Genomic DNA, 13,522 nt, shown 5'->3' with positions numbered 1-13,522 from the left:
CAACCACGACCTCCTGCTCGAAAACCACGGCTCCTGTCACGTTTCTGAATTGTGGGTCCAAAGTTCTGCACGATCGACACGTTGCGCAAGTGGGGAACACGTCCTCCGTAATTACCGGCACGCGCGCAGTAACTCCATGTCCAGTAACTTCCTGCTGAAAAGACGATTTTACCCTTGTTGACACGCGTAAGGCACGGGATTCATTTCCTCTTCATCCAACGGTGCGACGGATCATCTGCCCGCTATAAAGCTGCCTCTTCATCCTCATTCTCCCCCTTCGTTGCGCCGTTCATCTCTCTCCTCTCTCCAGTTCTGCCATTGGCATCCCCAAGTTCTTCACGCTCGCGCCTCCAATCACCTTCTTCCTTCACCAAAGCTCGTTTCCATGCCTCCGCGAACGAAGCTGACCAAGCAGACCGCTCCAGGGACCAACACGCCGGAGGAGATGGAGATCTCCGGATGGGAGAGATCCAAGATCTCAAACCAAGATCAAAAGATCCTCAAGAAGCTCGGGCTGATGAAGAAGGATAACGCCCTGATCTTTCCTGGCGACGAAAGTTTCCCAACGCCTGGGATTGGATACCGGGTAACTTTCATCGACCACCTCATTCGCGGCCTTTCCACCCCCATCCACGAGTTCCTTCGTGGACTTCTTTTTGTCTATGGGATTCAGCTACATCAGCTGACCCCTAACTCCATCCTCCACATCTCGATTTTTATCACCTTGTGTGAGTGCTTCCTCGGGACCCATCCTCATTGGGGCCTGTGGAAGCGCATTTTCTATCTTCGGCGCAACAGCTCCCGCAATGTCGCCTACAATGTGGGCGGCGTTGTCATCTACGTACGTCCCGACGTTGACTACTTCGACGTCAAATTCCCCGACTCCGTTCAAGGGTGGCGCAGGAGATGGTTGTACGTTCAGGAGGAGTACACCAACTCTCAAGACTATAACATTGCTCCTTTTGATGGTGCCGCAAAAATCCTCAAGCGCCGATCCTGGGACGCTGAAGCCACTCCCGAAGAAAGGACGGCTACTGAAGCTCTGATGAAGCGCATCCAGCAACTCCAGAACACCCATGGTAAAGAACTGTCGGGTGTTCAAATCACTGCTTATTTCCTTAGGATTAGGGTGCAGCCTCTGCAGGCTCGCAAAAACCCCCTCTGGATGTATGCTGGCGTGAAAGACGTTGATCGCGTATCCAAAGATCTCTCTATGAAGGACTTGGAGAAGCTCATTCGACGTTTTTCGTCGCTAAGCAAAAAACACGAGGTGCCAACCTCTTGTCGCGTGGAGCCGTATAGTGGCAGCCACGCCCTTCCCGAAGTAAGTATCTTTTTTCTTCGAGTCGTTCTTTTATTTGTCGACTGCTTCCTCTTTTGCTTTCTATATTGACCTTGATCTTGTGTTTTCATCATACAGAACCATCAAGTTCTGTCTTCTCTTCCTCCCCTTCCTGAAGGTGGAGAGGTGGATGAACGAGCTGTTGTCACCGACGACTCGCAAGACCCCTCTCGTCCTGAGAGTGAAGTCACAGGATCTCACAAATCCGCGGCTTCTTCCGAAAAATCTGAATCAGAGCCTTCTGAATCGGGTTACTCTCCTCCCCCCGCTGTGTCTCCAAGGAGCAAGAGGAAAAGGGATGAAGTCGAAGATTCTGGCACCTCCAAGCCTATGGAGCCTACTGCCGAAGAAACGTCACCCGAGGAAGAGGGTGCCTTTAACCCTTACGACGACGCAGGCTCCGTTAGCTCGTAAGCTTCTTTACTGTTATTTCTTTTCCAACTTTGTTTTTTCATTGGCGCTTATGTTTCTGTGTTGACAGTGGCGAAGAAGAGGAAACAAAGGAACCTGAGGTTCATGGGACAGCTCTAACGAGTACCTCCCAAACCTTGGTTCTTTCTGAAGATCGCCGTGCTGCCGAGGAATCCTCACCTCCCCCTCAACAAGACATGGAAACCTCGCCTCCTACAGCCAGCCCCCGAGCGCCCTCGCCAAAGAGAGCAAGGATTGGGGCTGGCGATAGTCATGCGATTGTTGCGGGGGGTTCTTCGACTTCTGCTTTGGACGATGTAAGTCTTCTTTTCCTTCTTGATTTACTATTTTGCTTTGCTAGTCTGTCTTTGATCATTTGTCGAGTTTTCTCCCTTCTGAATTTGTTTTTTGATGCTCTTTGTAGCCTGTGATGAAGCACCTCATCAAGCTTGGGACCCAATTTATTGGGTACCGCGATGCGGCCGAAGACATGAGAGGTGACACCTTCTTTGTTCTGGATAGCCCACTTTCCTCGGCAAACCTCCTTTTGTTTTTGACGACAGATTTTCCCCTTTGGACCTTTTTTAGCAAACCTCGACCGAGCCGAGAAACACGCTGAAGAGCTTGCTGCTAAGCTTGAGCGAAGCGAAAAGGCTCGCGAGAAAGCTGAACAGAAGCCGCCATCGTTGAAGATCTTCGCCAGAGGCGTCACAAAGATGAAAATGCTCTAAGTGACAAGGTCTCTCAACAGATAGCGCGCGAAAACGCCATCATAGCTCGTTTGGAAACTCAAAACCGATGGTTTGTTAGTAAGTTTTTACTCTTATCTTCCAAGCTTCTTGTGGGATTGGTTCTCTGCGTATTTTGATGAACTCAAATTTTGTTCCAGCAGGAAAAATGTGTGAAGATTTCACCTTGCATGAAGCTGAAGAGGATCGCCTTCTCGACACCCTCTCAATCCTTGAGCTGCACGGGGATCTGGCGCGCACCAATATTTCCGATGCACGGGCTGCGTTCACGTGCCTCTTCCCCCATTTCTTCCCCAAGCAAACGCAGCCGCAAATTTTCTCCGAGCTTGTCAGACGCTTCCTTCCTCAGGAAGACCTTGCGTTGGCTTATCGATAGGAGAATTTGAAGGTCGGAGTCGAAGGAACCATTGCTCTGATTGCCGATAGCCACCAAGATGTCGACTGGGCAAAGGTTGGCGACCCCAAGGGAATGAACAAGGACAAATGGAAAACTCTAGTGAAGGCTGCAAAGCCTCACTCAAAGAAAATCCTCGCCTTCTTGGGGCATAAACCCTCTACATCTGCTAGCACTGCCAAGCCGGAGGTCAAGTAGACCAACCTCTCTCCTTGTTTATTTTTCCTTTTGTATGTGTCGCTGTCCTTATGACTTGCGACTATCTATGTTGACTCAATAGGAGTTGATTTTTTGTAAGAGACCCCTACTATGTAAATATCTCCAGTATTAATGAAAAAAGGTGTTCCTTGCGGAGTGATTGATGTCGATATTTCTTCTTTCCAGTTAGTTTTTGATAACTATACCGCAGCTACTGGGCCTGCCAATTCTTCACCCGCCACATCTTACTCGAGAAGAACTTCAACCGACGATTTTGTAGACGGTTCTTATGCTGATCCTTTGCAAGAATTAATTGAACTTCGACTACAACTCCAAGCCATGAAGAAACAAACCATAACTGTAATGGACCAATCCCGTAAATCCTCCGAGCGCGAGAAAACTGCTGTTCGACAAGCTCAGGAAGCTTTGGAACTGAAGGAAACTGCGGTAGCTGAAGCTTCACGGCTATCTCCCGAGAAAATTACATGCTTGACCTGATGACTGACGCAAGTCTAGATATGGCGGGTATGCTATGATTCATCTCGCTCTTTCTTTGACAATACTCGTATATTTTGTCATATGTTGCTTTTCCTTTTTGGTTCTAGGTTCCTTTATTGATGCTGTTGCCGAAGATCAACGCGTTAATCCTCGAGTTGAGGTCCTTCTTCGGCTTGCTCAACAAAACAATATTGACTTCTGGGCTGAAGCAGACCGCACTCGACGAATTGTACGATTTCAAGACCGCGCGGCTCAGGTTCGGGAGTATCTTGAATTCTGCACGAAGACGCTGGCCATGGTTTACAATGCCATGTTTCCTCGAAATCTTCAGCCTGAAACTCTTCCTGACTTGATGGACAAATTCAAGAGTGTTCGTCGAATCCATGGATTTGTGAAGGCCCAATTAATGGCTGGTGCTAGATTTTCTTTGATCATGTTGCAAATCTGCTACCCGAAGTTGGATGTGTCCAACGTTGTTGACCTCTGCCACGCCAAACCGAGAAAAAGGAGAAGGAACATTGACAAGATCAACGACGTGGTGACACCCGTAGCTGAGAAAATGATTGAGGATCTTCTTCGGATGGACGCCGCTTTCTTCAAGGAATACCATTATGCTGATACCATGGGTGCTTCATGAGGATGAAAGAATAAATATAGATGACTTGATATGAGCCCTGTCTTCTTTTTTCTGCTGTCGAGTTTTATCCGTATATTGCGAGAACCATGTATAGTCAAAGCAAGTTTGTTTTTTCTTTTTCTCTAGCCCCCGAGTGTTTCGGCGGGTGTATGTATGTTTATTATTCGCGAGGTGTTTGAACCAAGGCGAATAGTTTTTGAGATATATTGTAAGGATCAAGTATATATTGTTTAAATCTGCGGGTTTTAAGCCCCCGAGTCTTGACGAAGAAGATATATATCACCAATATTTTTACTATATTGCAGCATCGCGAGCCCGCCTCATTAAAAACCTTTCAGCCCCACTCGGTGCCCTGAAAGGAAAAGAGTGCGTCTGAAAACTCGCGAGCTTTTCAGTACATTGTGTGCTTACATGTGTAACTCTATTTTGGCTTCTATGCGTAAAAACGCCGGAGCTGTGCCACATTCCAGGGGTTTGGTTCTGCGACCCCTGTCTTCTTGTCCTTCAATCTGTATGCTCCTCCTGCGATCACCTCGGTGACAATGTATGGTCCTACCCAAGGAGACTCGAATTTTTCATGGCTGTCCTGTGTGAGCCGAAGAACCAAGTCGCCAACTTGAAAAGACCTCGGTCGCAAGCGTCGACTATGGTAATTTTTCAGATTCTGTTGGTATGTGGTGACTCTCGACAGTACCTCGTCTCTGGCTTCGTCGAGTGTGTCGACATCATCCTCCAGCGCCTTTCTCGAGGTTTCTTCATCATATTCTGCCACTCTCGGAGAATTATGTTCTATTTCTATCGGGAGTACCGCCTCAGCTCCATGGACTAAGAAGAACGGAGTTTCTTGTGTCGCTGTGTTGGGTGTTGTTCGTATGCTCCATAGCACGCTAGGCAATTCATCTGGCCAAGTGTGTCGAGCTTTCTCCAATGGTGTTATCAGCCGTTTCTTGATGCCGTTACAGATAATGCCGTTCGCTTTTTCGACTTGGCCATTGGTTTGCGGATGCGCCACCGATGCGAAGTGTAGTTTGATGCCTACCTCTGCACAGTTTGCCTTGAATTCTTTGGAAGTAAAATTGCTGCCGTTGTCCGTAACTATGCTGTTAGGGACACCAAATCGAAAAACTATGCCCTTGATGAAGCTCACCACCGATGCTGCGTCTGCCGAAGTTACTGGTACTGTTTCAATCCACTTGGTGAATTTGTTGACAACCACGAGCAGATATACGTATCCTCCTGGCCAAGCCTTGTGTAGTTTCCCCACCATGTCGAGACCCCATTGTGCGAAGGGCCAAGCCAGAGGTATTGGCATCAGCTCTGCTGCCGGAGAATGAGGTTTTGCCGCAAATCTTTGACACGCATCGCAGTACGCACTATGTCTTTTGCATCTTCTACCGCTGTTAACCAAGAAAACCTGCCCTGAAGACTTTGGCTGCTATTACTCGACTGCTTGCATGGTGGCCGCATACTCCTTCGTGTACATCCTTCAGTATAACTCTTCCTTCCTCGGGTGTGACGCACCTTTGCAACACTCCTGATATACTTCGCTTGTACAGCTCTCCCTTGACCACGGTAAAGGCTTTAGATCGTCGGATGACTCGTCTTGCCTCCACCGGATCTTCGGGTATCTCTTTCCTTGTGATATATGCCACATAAACCTGCATCCAAGGAACTTGTATCATCATAACTTCTTGCGGTTCCTCCTCATCTTCCGATGCGTTTGTTTCTAGAGCCCCCGAGTCTTTCTCAGACTTCTCTTTTTTCTTCGCCTGCTTCGGTGTTTTCTTCGCCTTAATTGATCTCTCGCTTATTTCTTCCCAAAACACACCAGGTGGTATTGGTAAGCACTGTGACCCGATGTTTGCCAGAACGTCGGCTTCGTCGTTGCTGAGCCTGCTGATATGATTAACTTCACAGCCATCAAAAAGTTTCTCGAGTTCATTGTACGCCTCCTTGTATGCTATCATGCTGTCATTGACCGCATCGCACTTGTTCATCACCTGCTGAGCCACCAACTGGGAGTCGCCGAATATTTTTAATCGAGTTGCGCCGCACGCCTTTGCCATCTTCATCCCGTGTATGAGGGCTTCATATTCTGCCTCATTATTGGAAGCATTGGGGAACGTCATCCGCAGTATATATTTCATTTTGTCGCCTTGGGGTGACACAAGTATCACGCCTGCTCTAGCTCCTTCCAATCTCTTGGACCCATCAAAGTTCATATGCCAGGTGCTGGACAAATCCGGGGGTCCCGTGTTTTGTAACTCCATCCATTCTGCGACAAAGTCTGGCAGAATTTGTGATTTTATTGCCTTTCTTTTTTCATATATGATGTCCCGAGGGGAAAGCTCGATTCCCCAAAGGGAGACACGTCCTGTGGCTTCTGGATTGTTTAGGATGTTCGAGAGAGGTGCCTCATTGACTACTATTATCGGGTGTGCCGAAAAATAGTGCCGTAACTTTCTTGCTGTTATGAATACTCCATATGCGAGTTTCTGATAATGCGGGTAACGTTGCTTGGATGGTGATAGTACCTCGCTGATGAAGTATACTGGACGCTGAACTCCATGGATCTTCCCTTCTTCTTCTCGTTCCACCACAAGAACTGTGCTGACCACCTGAGGTGTGGCCGCAATGTATAGCAGGAGTGGTTCTTTTTTCCTTCGGAGCCACCAACACTGGAGGTGTCGAAATTGTGCGCTTCAGATGCTCGAAAGCTTTGTCTGCTTCTTCGTTCCACTCGAACTTTTCTCCTTGCTTGATTAGCGCGTAAAAGGCCAGCGCTTTTTCTCCTAACCTGGCAACAAACCTGCTCAAAGCTGCGACATGACCCGTCAGCTGCTGTATCTCCTTGAGCTTGGTTGGCTTCCTCATTGTCACGATGGCCTGTATTTTCTCGGGATGCTTCGATTCCTCTGGCTGATACCAAGTACCCCAGGAGTTCTCCCGCAGGAACACCGAAGGAGCATTTCGTCGGGTTTAGCTTGAGGCGAAACTTGTCGAGGTTGTCGAAGGTTTCTCTGAGATCATCAATCAAAGATAACCCTTGCTTTGTCGTTATAACGACGTCGTCAATGTATACTTGAACGTTCTTGCCGATCTGTGTGGCGAGGCACTTCTGCATCATCCTCTGATATGTGGCTCCCGCGTTTTTCAACCCGAAGGGCATTGTTCTGTAGCAAAACACGCCATAGGGGGTTATAAAAGCTGTTTTGACTTCATCCTCTTCTTTTAGGCGGATCTGGTTATAACCAGAATATGCGTCCAGGAAGGAAAGACGTTCGCATCCCGCTGTGGAGTCGATAATTTGATCGATCCTCGGGAGAGGAAAGTGATCCTTTGGACAATATTTATTGAGACACGTGAAGTCGACGCACATGCGAAGGACATCGGTGTTTTTCTTCGGGACCAGAACTGGGTTAGCGACCCATGTGGCCTCTGTATGTAGCTCCTTGATGAAATTTGCTTCTTGAAGTCGATTTATTTCTGATAGCATAGCTTTGCGGTTTGGCTCCGAGAAACGCCGCAAAGGTTGTCGGATGGGTCTAGCCCTTGGATCCAAATTAAGGGGGTGCTCGGCAAGTTCCCTGGGTACTCCCGGCATGTCACCGGACACCATGCGAAGATTTCCCAACGCTCACGGAGGAACTTGACGAGCACGCTTTCCTATGCGCTATCCATATTTGTTGCGATGGCTGTCGTCTTCTTAGGATCCGTCGGGTGAATCTGCACTTCTTTGGAATTCTTGGAGGTGTCGAAGGTTTGCTCCTTGAGCGGCCTTCCTCCGTCGGGTAGCACGTCGTAGTCAGTGGTGAGTCGAGAAGCTGCGTACTCAGCCTGCATCCCGAAAGTTTCGGAAAGCTTATGAAAGTCCTTGTCACATTTATCTGCTAGAGCAAAACTTCCCTTCACTGTGATTGGACCTTTGGGACCAGGAATCCTCCATAGCAGGTATGTGTAATGCGGTACAGCCATGAATCTGGCATACGCGGGTCGTCCCAATATAGCGTGATACTGTGATGGAAAATCGATAACCTCAAACTCCAACTTCTCCCTTCTGTAATTTTCTCGAGTTCCAAATTGCACGTCGAGGTTGATCTTTCCCAAAGGATAGCTCGGTTTTTCTGGTGTGATGCCATGAAAACGCGTATCTGTTGAAGTCAAGTTTGCTAGGGATATGTTCATCTTCCTCAAAGTATCTGCGTATATGAGATTCAAGCTGCTCCCTCCATCTATGAATATACGCGAGACCTCGAATCCTGCGATCACTGCCGGTAAAATCATGGCTGCTTGTCCTGGTCGTGGTACTTGGGGTGGGTGATCTGCTTGAGTAAATCCTATGTCCTGGCCCGACCAATTGAGGTACTCGATGGTTGGTGGAGGCATCTTCTCTGCCATATACACCTGTCGCGAGATTACCTTTTGCGCCCTGTTCGAGGGTCTCCCTTTTTGAATCATCGACACTGCTCCTGTTGTGTCAATGTAAGGACCGTTGTTTGTTGGAGCTGCCGCCAATTGCAACTGATGTTGATTTTCGTTAGTAATTGCGGGTGGAGGTGGCAAGTGAACCTCACTCCTTGGCCCCCTGTTTACTGCTTGTGCATTTGCGTGCTGCGCATATCTATGTATAGCTAGGAATGTTCGGTAGTTCTTCTGAAGGTGCCCTGACTGTCTTTTTCCATCACTGTCGACGAAAAAGTGCATCTGGCATGGCCCGTTCAAAAGATCCTCAGGTGATATATTGTTTGGACTTGGGAACCTTGGTCTGCTATTTTGTCTGCTGGAGCTTGATGCATCTCTGTACTCATTGTGCTGCTCGCCGCTCCTCTGGTGATCATCTCGATAGTTTCCTCCACTGTTTCCTCGGAAGCCAGCCGCCACTTGGCTGGGACCGTCGTAATCTGAGAACTGACGAGAATATCGTCGCCTATTTTGATTATTTTTGTTGCGATCTTCTTCGGGTGACCTGTGCCGTTTATTATGAACAGCATCTTCACCATCTGCCCAGCGATTCGCTATCTCCATGAGCTCTGCTATTGTTCTCGGGTTGGAACGACCCAAGTCTTCAATAAGGTCACTTCTTCGGATCCCTACGACAAACGCATCGATTGCTCTTTCATCAGATACGTTCTCTACCGGATTTTTTATGATGTTCCACCGCTGGATGTACGTCCTCATTGGTTCATCATATTTTTGCTTGCAGGCCCTCACCACTTCTATTGATGCAGGTTTCTTGCACGTTGAACGAAAGTTTTTTATGAACTGGTCCTCGAAGGTCTCCCAGCTATCGACGGATCCTTCCGGTAACTTCTTGATCCACGATCTTGCGGCTCCGCTGAGGTGCACTTGAATGCTCGGCATAGCGGTTGCTCGAGTTCCTCCTGTTAACTTCACCGTTTCCGTGTAATCTGTCACCACCCTCCGGATCTTGCAAACCGTCAATTTTTTTGTAATTATCGGGTAACTTGAACCCAGAAGGGACCCGAGTTTTTCGAACTCTTCGAGTAAAGCAAGGGAGCCCGCACATATCCTCATTGTCGGCTTCCGGTGACTGCCGATGTTCTCTTCTCTCCTGCCGTGCTCTATCGACTCGAGCTTGTATTGTTGTGTCTCCCGCGTCACCTGTCCTTGGAGGGTCTCGCGTCACCGCCGCAGGTCGAGGACTATTTCGCCTTGGGGCACCTTCAGGTGGTGTAATTGAACTTGCGAATGATGTTCCCATGACTCCAACTCCTGCCATGGCCATTTGATACAACGCTTCTCTTGGATCTCCAGGAGGTGGCCTGGATGCCAATATGTAGGCCTGAGTCGCCATATATCCCGCCTCCGGTGTTTTGGGGATGATGTTCCCTCTTGTGTCTATCGACATAAAGGACATGTCGAGGTTCTGTATCAAGTTATCTCTTTCATGCTCAGGCACATTAGCTAGCCGAGATCTTGTCCTTGTGCGTTCTGCCCGGTGATTGTCCCCCGAGGTTCCTGAGTGTTGGCTCAGATTAGCTCTGCGCCTACTCGATGCTGAGGCCGCAGCTTTCCTCTGTTCTAGCACAGCTTTTTCTTTTTCGATTTCTCGCCTAGCACGGGCGAGTCTATATTGATATGCTTGCATCTCCTGTAACGTGGCTGTGGTGGTTATCGGCTCTGTGCCGTTCATGGCTCTTGCTGCTCTATCCTGTGCAACCTGCGGAAGTTGTAACTTCTCCCGCGGTGTGGGCCCGACGTATTTGTTTCCCAATCCTCTCGCGAGATCAGCGGGATCGACGTATGGATTTCCCAAATCGTCGAAAGCCTCTGATGTTTCGTCTTCCCTGCGACTTGAGTCACCAATTGCACAGACTTGATGATATATTGCGGCTCTATTTTTCTCATCTTCGGGTTCGGTGACACCGTCGTATAGATCGGCGAGGACCTCCCCGATGGAAATAGATCTGTCGATGAAGTCGAAGCTATCGATGCTTTCTGAGTCGCTGCTCAGATCGGATCCTGCAGACGACCCGAAGGATATGCTGCCAAATAGATCGGCGAGTTCCCCACCAATGGCGGGCTTGATGAAGCTTGGCGGCGAAATCTCCTCGTCGCCTGACTCGAACGGCGATGATGAACCCGAAAAATCGGAATCGACCGCTAACGGTCCCGACAAAATCGGTGCCGCGAGACGACGCGATCCTTCTTTTCCGACGCGGAAGTGAAAACTCCCAAGCGTCATCTCCATTGGCTCCTCCATATCGGCATATGCATCCAAACAGGTAGGAGGGTGAGGAACAAAATCAACGAGACCAGTTTCGATCTGTTTACCTCCGTCCATCGCGTTACTTGCCACCGATGATGTCGACGATGTTGAACGTGCCATCGAGATCAGCTCCTTGTCGCCTCCAATTCCCACAGACGGCGCCAATTGACAAGGGTTCAACTTGTCAATGCCTACAGATTGTAGACTAGGGTTTCGCGGAAAGTAGAGGGCAAGTAGATCTCGAAGGTTTCAGCCGAAAAGGTGCTCGACTGCTAAAAACTAGGGTTGTGTTGACAATGAATCGATCCTCTCTTTCTCCCTCGACTCCCCCTTATATAGGAGGCGGAGCAGAGGATTTTGTGATGTACAAGTTACAAACAGCGGGAGACACTTTGAGTTCGTCCCGTATAATTACAAGTCTGATTCCTAATATATCTCTAACTTCCATATCGACGCTTTATTGGGCTTCCAAGCTTCGTAATCTTCGAGTCGTGGGCCTTCAGCGAACCCCGGTACCTTCTTCTAAGGCCCATCTGGGATGCCTATGTCAACAGGAGACCTTGCCAGTGAGAAAACCTCAGAGTCGAAGACCGCGCATATGAATGCGCATGAAGCCGGCAAACTCAGCATAGTTCACTACTAGAAAAAAAAGGCTTGCAGTGGTGCACATAAAAAGTTCAGTAGTGGCGCACCTAAAAAGCTCAGCACAGTGCCATTGCTAAGGGTTAGTAGTGGCACACCATGTGGTGTGCCACTGGTAATCCCATATACCAGTTGCGCCACTACGAACCAAAAAAGGTGCACCGCTACTAACCCAAAAAGGTGCGCCACTAGTAAAATTTTGAAATCTGGATCTGGATCTAGATCTAGATCTAGATCTAGCACCATATTTTTCATGATTTTTTTACTCGTTCTTTTGCTTATTTTTGTTTTCCAAATTATTTGTCTCGTTCATCTAGCACCATTTTGATGCTCGTTTTTAGTTTGGACCGTGGGAGAGGTTGGAGAAGAGAGGGAGGAGAGGAGAGGATGGAGAAGAGGAGGTAGGGACGCCAGAGTTTTTGGAGGAGAGGAGGCCGACCGGAGAAGAGGAAGGGGCACCGGAGTGGTTGGAGGAGAAGAGGAGGAGGAAAGGAGGAGAAGGAGAGAATGGGGGAGAGGATGGGGAGGAGAGGATGGAGGAGAGGAGGAGGAGAAGAGGAGGGAGGAGAGGAATCTATGGAGGAGGGAGGTGGATAAGATGGTAGTGGGGGCCGTCCGCTTTGAATTTTGATGGAGGGAAGGTTAGTAGTGGTGCACCTCTAGCATTAGCTGCTATACTTTCTTTTGAAAAAAATTTGCCCCCGAAATCTAAAACCTGAAAAAGTCCTATTTCCGTTTTGAATTTGAGGAATCTAAAAAAAATCGGATGTAAAATTTTGCGTAGATACATTTTGATATAATTTTTTTTTATCGGGGTCGTATGCAACCAGAAAAGCTGTTTTACCAAAACATGATGTCATTTTGCATAATATATCGAAATTTATATTTTCTTAATTTTGCTAACAACTAGATGACATAAACATTGGAGGAATTAGCCGTCGGGGTGCCAGAACTGGGCTGCCCGATGGGATCTGGGCATCATCGTCCTAGACGAGGACGAGGACAGCCGTAGCGACCTTGGGCGAGGCTTGCCAAGGCGAGCTTGGGCGAGGGGTAGCAACCGGATCCAGTGGAGGATAGCGATGGGAGGACCTCGATCTGCTCCAGCCGGAAACGGGAGAAAGCGAGCTCGGCTCGAAAGGGAGAAGAGCAGCACACGGCCAACCGAAAGAGCAACGATGGCGGTGGTGGAGAGCACGGAGTTGCAACATGCGAACTAAGAGACCCTAGCTGGATTCTGATACCATGTTGGAAATAAGCAAGTGACATTCACAAGGGGCCAAAGCCCAATACATGTACAAGAGTGACAATGTGCATAAACCCTTATTCAATGTGGATATACAAGAAAGACTATACATCTCTAACAATGTTCATTAGATATTTTCATGGATCTTTTGTGTAAGTAGAGAGGCTGTCGTGCTCGTATCCTTTGTCTATACATCCAAATATGTACTCCTCTTATACGTTATCCTTACATCTTAATATAGACCCCTACACTACGTCATTTGTTTCAGAAAGAAGAAGAAAAAAGCAGCTCATCTTAGAAGAGCTCTAAGTTCCGAGGGTTCTTGTTGGGGTTCTATTCGTCGTTATCTTTCCAACAAAATTGGTTTCATCTCAATCGGAGTTCGGGAACTTTGTCAAAGTTAAGTTCTTTCGAGAAAACTGCGTTTGAGGGGTTCTGGCGATTTCGGCGCTGAAACCGGTGGTGCCGGCTCTCCTGCCGGAATATCTCGGCGAGCCGAAATGGTTCCGGTTTCACCGAAACACGTTCCAGTACGCTGTTCTGGCAAAACCGGTTTCATTCTGGTGAGCCGGTCTCGTTCCGGCGAGAGAACCGACGTGCCGGTTTCAGAACCGGTCCAGTCTCGTGTGCTGGAGATTTCCGGCGGTGGTTTCGGTTAGCCGGTTTGCTCGCCGG

The sequence above is a fragment of the Lolium perenne genome, chromosome 2, assembly GCF_019359855.2.
Source record: "Lolium perenne isolate Kyuss_39 chromosome 2, Kyuss_2.0, whole genome shotgun sequence".
Classification (NCBI taxonomy): Eukaryota; Viridiplantae; Streptophyta; class Magnoliopsida; order Poales; family Poaceae; genus Lolium; species Lolium perenne.
Note: the sequence above shows the minus strand (reverse complement) of the source record.